Here is a 6,687-nt window from a genome sequence, read left to right on the forward strand (position 1 = left end):
TTAGTTAATTACAAAATGTTAATATTTAAGAATGTTAGTATTTTAGATGGCTTAAGTACATTTCCATATTTTGTGAAGAATTCACATGGGATCCATGTCAGACATCTGTGTTTTTTGGGGGATTGCATCTCTGCTACATTCTTTCTGGGCATTAACTATATGTAAGCATATTTATGGGGTAGCAGGAGAGAATTGTATTGCAGTGTCCTCTCCAACTGCCTTCTCCTCCCATGAGAGAGGAGACCACTTGACTGTGTAGCTCTTTCCTGTTCCTAGCCTTTCCCTTCTTCATCCCCACCATAGCTCTTTCTGCCCTTGAATCATATTACTTCCCAATCTGTACTTAATTAAAGGACAGCAACAAACATAGCACATGCTGACGGTTCATCATTCTATCCTGAACTTTGTGGTATTAATTTATTTTTAATTGCCAGACAGAAAAAAAATCCACATCTATATATAAATCCCAACATGAACTCAACTGAAAAACAGAGACTTTCTTCCCAGAAGATTCCCTCTGCAGATGTCCTAACTCCTAATATTGGTGGCTAGCATGTGCCCAAAGAATTGTACAGATTTTACAGCTTGAATGACTGAATCTAGCTGCTGTTAAACAAGGGTTACTGAACAGTACCAGGAAAAACTTGAATCATATGTTACTTACAGCCTTTTTATCAAAGTAGCATTTATTCTACCCCTTGTTCCCCCCTGCACCAATCCAGACAGGCTGCCTAATGAGACGCTGTGATTTGTGCAGAAGCATATCCACTGTAACCTGGATTTCAGACATCCAGCAAAAGCTGTTGCACAGCAGTGCCTGTTTTGGTCTACACAGCCACTTAGCAAACCCAGGATGTGGAGCAGGACTTAAACACATCTGTTATTATTTCCCTTAATCTACAAGGAGTGCATAACAGGTGACAGACCTAAGAAAGCTGTGTAAATAAGTAGAACGGTGCTCTTGCTAGTGAGGCAACATACTCAGAGGAGAAGCGTTGCATAGCCCCTTGCAGGACCGGAGAGAGGGCTTACTTTGACTCCCAGGAATTACTTTTTGTTTCCTCTCCCATGCTGGTGAGTCACATTCCAAGCTGCTGTTAAGGCGATAGGAGAATTAAAGTGTCAGCTGCTTCCCCTGCTCATTCCAGTCCTGGCAGCGGAGGCTAGACCAGCAATGGAGCTGCTGAACTAACTGTGGCAGGACTAGAGCAGGAACAAAGACAGTTGCTTGGCGCATGTTCAGATTCTGCTTCTTCCCCACATTGTCAAGAACCATTGCACGATGTATCTGTTCTTCATACCCTTGCATAACACCCCATGGCCTAGCATTCAATGCACTTGCCTGAGTATTTCTATGGAATTGTTGAAAATAAGAATGATGGGACTGATCTGTCAGTAAGTGGAAAATGAAAAATTGCTAGATAGATAGCAAAGATATCCAAAGCACTGGTTTAAGTAGGCATATTGTTAGAGTTTTGAAATGGAGATTTATCTTGATGTTCTCTGTTATGCACAAAACTAATAAACTTTCTGCAACAGAGTCTCTGGGCATTTTGGGGGATGCACTTTTTACAAAAGTTGCTTTCTCTGTTATGTTAATGATTACTGATCTTCCTTCCTCCCTTCCTCAGTCTCTTCCTTCCTTCCTTCCTTGTTTCTTCTGGTTTGATGGGTAGTAACAAGCAATTTTTTAAGTCAGACCTGACTCGTATAACATCACGAGTTGCTGACATAGCAGTAAATCAGCTGTCTATCATGAGAATTATGTTTTCAGGGATTTTTTTCCTGTTTGGGCTTTGTAAATCAATTTGCATATAAGTTTGTGTGAAAATGTTCCTTAGAACAATCACCCTGTTTCACAGTAATTAGAGACTTACAGCTGTAGTGAAATATAGCCTTTTTTGGTGATTAAGTATAATTTCCAGAAAACAACCTCACTGAGTTGTGGTATCCACCAGATCATAAATACTACTTCTCAGTAAAGCTCTGCTACAAGGGAACTAATTTTCCTGTAGGAGTATAATATACACTTTCTCTGCCTTTTCTAAACATTATAGCAAGGCTTACACAGAAAAGCTTTAATCTGTGAACTGAAAGACAAGACAGATCAGGTCAGTCGAAATATCTAAAAAAATTTCAATTCTATTTTCTCTTTTAATTTTTTTAACTCCTAAGTAAATTTACATTTTGAAACAAAGTCATTGCAAGTCAAAGAAAACAAAGTATTCACAAATAGAAAATTACTCAATTCGAAGCACTGGGTTTTAAAACTATGTTTGCTTTTATTAGTAAAAAAATATATTAATTGAAATTAGCCATTCTCTTTAAGTGTTTTTCATAAGCCAACATTTTATTTTTAGAACTTTTTGTAAAATGATTTTTCCAATAGCTCAGGTTAACAATCTTCATCTTACAATAACACTACTGTATGACATTCCTCAAATTATAACTGCACTCAGTGGCAGAATGAGAATTTGAACTGCAAAACATGGCACCATGGGGAATGGCTGAATTAATTTTCAGTATCCACATTTCTATTGCAAACACATATTTATGAAACAACTGTAAAGATATGTATCCATCTAAAATTCAGGTATTATACTCACGCTGAATTGTGAACTTAGTAGTGCAACTGAAAGAGCAAAACTTGCTTAGTTAATGGTGCTGGTACTGTTCTGCCACAACATTTGCAAGCTGATAACAAAAGATTTTTCCTTAACGGAGAGTAAGCTTCAGGTCCATAGCAATTTCTTGTATATTAGCATCAAATCAGAGCTGGACTGGGCTTCCATAATGTACCTTTAAGAAGATACATTAGTAGTTTCTGCCGTCTTGCAGAGGGGACACTTCTGGTCACCAGGTCAACTGAATTAGAAGTAATTGTGTGCCTATAGAGGGCTTCTGTTGCTGTGGGACAGATTTCTTTCCTTTGAGTCAACACAGAAAACAACCCAATGCCCAGCTCAGCTCATGAAATAATTGGACCTAAAGGGACAAAGAAGGCACCAGTACAATGATGGTAAAAATAGCTAAGGAAACACAGAACTTATGGCTCTTAAAGTAATTAACGTTGCCTCAGTCAGCTGCACAAGACAAATGAGTTATGGTAAACAAGGCTCAGGAATTAAAAAGCTTTAAGAATCAAAGTAAGGGTTGAAAATATTCCTGAACTAGATAGCATATGTCAAATGAAGCTTGCAAAATTGACAGTCAGAAAGCTAATTGTTTTACTTGGAAATGGAACAAATTTAACATGTATCCTATCATTCTGTTACGTTGTTTTTTTTATTTTAACAACCTTTCAAAAACTAACTCACAATGTGGCAATACTAAGAATCTATTTAGCTGTTGTTTTCCAAGAAGGCGTTCCAGGATTTTAATATCATCCCATATTGATAATTATTCCTTTGTTAGAGATACATAGCAGTAAACACTTAATGCCCTGCAACATTGGCCATTTACAGAGACCTCCACTTTTCAATGAAATCTGCTGAGAGTAGAACTGCTTGTGGAACTTTGTATTTGGTTTGCAGGCAAGATTTTGATAACAGGGGGGCTACAGGGGTGGCTTCTGTGAGAAGCTGCTGGAAGCTTCCCCTGTGTCTGACGGAGCTAATACAAGCCAGCTCCAAGACGGACCCGCTGCTGCCCAAGGCTGAGCCCATCAGCGACAGTCGTGGCACCTCTGGGATCACATATTTAGAAGGAAAAAAGTTGCTGGGACACAGAAATGGCAGCCGGGGAGAGGGGTGAGAATATGTAAGAGAAGCAGCCCTGCAGACACCAAGGTCAGTGAAGAAGGAGGGGGAGGAGATGCTCCAGGTGCCGGAGCAGAGATTCCCCTGCAGCCCGTGAGGAAGACCATGATGAGGCAGGCTGTCCCCATGCAGACCATGGAGGTCCACGGTGGAGCAGATGCCCACCTGCAGCCCATGGAGGACCCCACACCAGAGCAGGTGTATGCCCAAAGCAGCCTGTGACCCCGTGGAGAGCCCACGCTGGAGCAGTCTGTGCCTGAAGAACTGCAGCCTGTGGGAAGGACTCACGCTGGAGAAGTTTGTGGAGAACTGTCTCCCTTGGGAGGGACCCCATACTGGAGCAGGGGATGAGCATGAGGAGGAAGGAGCGGCAGAGACAACGTGTGATGAACTGACAGCAACCCCCATTCCCTGTCCCCCTGTGCCACTGGCGGGGAGGAGGTAGAGAAAATCGGGAGTAAAGTTGAGCCCAGGAAGAAGGGAGGGGTGTGGGGAAGGTGTTTTTAAGATTTGGTTTTACTTCTCATTACCCTACTCTGGTTTGATTGGCAATAAATTAACTTCTTCCCTAAGTCGAGTCTGTTTTGCCTGTGACAGTAATCGCTGAATGATCCCCTCCCTGTCCCTATCTCGACCCACAAGCCTTTTGTTATATTTTCTCCCCACTGTCCAGCTGAGGAACGGGAGAGATAGAGTGGCTTTGGTGAGCACCTGGCGTCCTGCCAGGGTCAACCCACCACGGGCTTTTGTTGCTCTAAAAGAGAATTTGAAGCGCTTCTCCATGTATAAATGTATCAATATAATGTAATCCAGGTACTGGAAAATTGAAGCACTTCTTAAAAAAAGTAAAAAATTGTTCCTTTTCTTCAGCTTTTGTACTAGAATCTTCAGGCTCTCTACATTAACTTTTTCATGCTTTGCACTGCCACAGTGAAGGCTGATAATTTTATTTTTTTTTTAAACAAAACCTGAGCTTCTCATGAAATAGCATGACTTTAGGAACCTGAGTTTTGCGAAGTATTACAGGAATCACAGTAAAAGAAGGGTCACATAAACTTTTGCTTGGACTTATCTCAAGCAGAGCCTGAGTTTGAACTAAAAAATTTACAGTACTCTTTACAACCCATTACACTCCTGGTAGAGCCATTGTCAAGGTGATGCTTGAAAAGACTGCAAAACACACTTTTCTGTTGTTCTTCAGCACTGTTTATGTAAATGATATGGGTGAAGACAAACGCTTCTGGAACATTGTCACTGATTGTCCCTCTTAAATGTACATTCTGCAACAGAGTTTTTAAAACTGATTCAAACTGGTATATTATCTTCCAAATGCTGAACACATTCCCCCTACCCATATGAAAAATACAGTCGATTCTCTATTTCGAAGACCATTACTTTGCTTCTTACTTTGTTCACGTGTCTTCTGTTATTTGGCATTTGAACTTATCATCCAGTCTTTCTAATGCTTTGCTTTTGACCTTTGTTGCTGTTTCCTTGTTGGATACTTGCTGTGGTAGATACCAGTTATCTGATTCCATTTCAGCTTTCACTGATGCAGACTATATGTCGTGGTTTCGTTAATGGCAGTGCCCAACATTACTTAAGGTGTAACAAACTCATCTATAGCTGTGCCTTGTTTACATTAGGCATTGCCATACTGCAGAATTTTTCCTTCTGCTATTTGAAATGCATTCTGAATCAGTACAGGAAGCCATAAATGTGACTACAGACTAGGAGGTCTAACAGAAAGAAGAGACTACTGCTTCCCTGTATCTGCTCAGGCCCTCTGCCAGAGTATATGGTTCAGTATATAGGCGTTCCTTCACCAGAGCTAGAATTCCTGTGTCTGTTTTAGTGGATTAGTTTATTTAAATTAAACTGCTGGGCCTTGCCCACCACAGCATGTATAGTGTTCTACTGTGAAGGCAGTGGTCACTGCCAAAGGGATGGATGAGTAGCTGACAATCATATCTTAAACTCTCACACTCTATCTGCTATGAACCACTAAAGAGTCTGCAGAGACAGGGCTCAAAGCCACAGCTGAGTTCCTCTGGTTACCATTCATCAGGTGGCACTCACTGTCTCTTAGTCTATGTAACAGACAAGAGTATTTTACCCCGTGTTTGCCTGGCCACCTCCTGTCATGCAGCTAACATGTTGTCTTGTTGAGCCGTGACACTCCATCGTGCTTCTGAGGAGTTTATGAGCAGCAGACTCCTTTGCAGAGACCTGAAGAATGCCTTACAAAATGATTTTTGTCTGCTCAGGCGCAGGTCTACACCAGGGGTTTCTTAAGCACAAGAATGACATCTAGGTTACATGACTATTTTTTCCAACTCTCCAGCCAACAGAACTGTCCTGGCAAGGCACGGTAGTGTGGGCCCGTGTGAAACGAACATTTGGATGGAAAATTTCAGCTGATGTTTGACAGTCATAGGCATCTGTAAACACAGCCTTTATACTGGGAAATGTCAGGCATCTTCATGATTGCCAGTGCCGCTACCTCTGCATTTAATTTAAGCAGAGTGCACACATATGTCAATGAACTCAGCCTCACCACATCTGTATGAAATACCTTGCAGTTTTTCAAAGGGTAAGACACTTTCAGAGGGTTGCTCGGCCTTAAAGGGGGTAAGCCTGGGCAGAAACCGGCATGATCTGTTCTCGTACAGTCAGACCAGACCCCTCCTGTAGTACGCGGCTCCTGCTGTGAAAAAAACGAAGCAAAACCCCCTCTGTAAGCTTGCTCACTACACAGAAAACTTCCTTCAGAGCACTATAGTAAAAGAAAAAAGGAAAAAAAGGTCGCTTCCCCTCGCTGGAGGTTCGGTTCTGAAAGAACTTGTTCATTCTTTAAGCGCTCGTTCTTCCGTTTTCTCGCCTGCAGAACGGGACCGGTACCACCTCCCGCTATTCCTACCCCAGCCTG

The sequence above is a fragment of the Haliaeetus leucocephalus genome, unplaced genomic scaffold (assembly GCF_000737465.1).
Source record: "Haliaeetus leucocephalus isolate CR32 unplaced genomic scaffold, Haliaeetus_leucocephalus-4.0 Scaffold849, whole genome shotgun sequence".
Classification (NCBI taxonomy): domain Eukaryota; kingdom Metazoa; phylum Chordata; class Aves; order Accipitriformes; family Accipitridae; genus Haliaeetus; species Haliaeetus leucocephalus.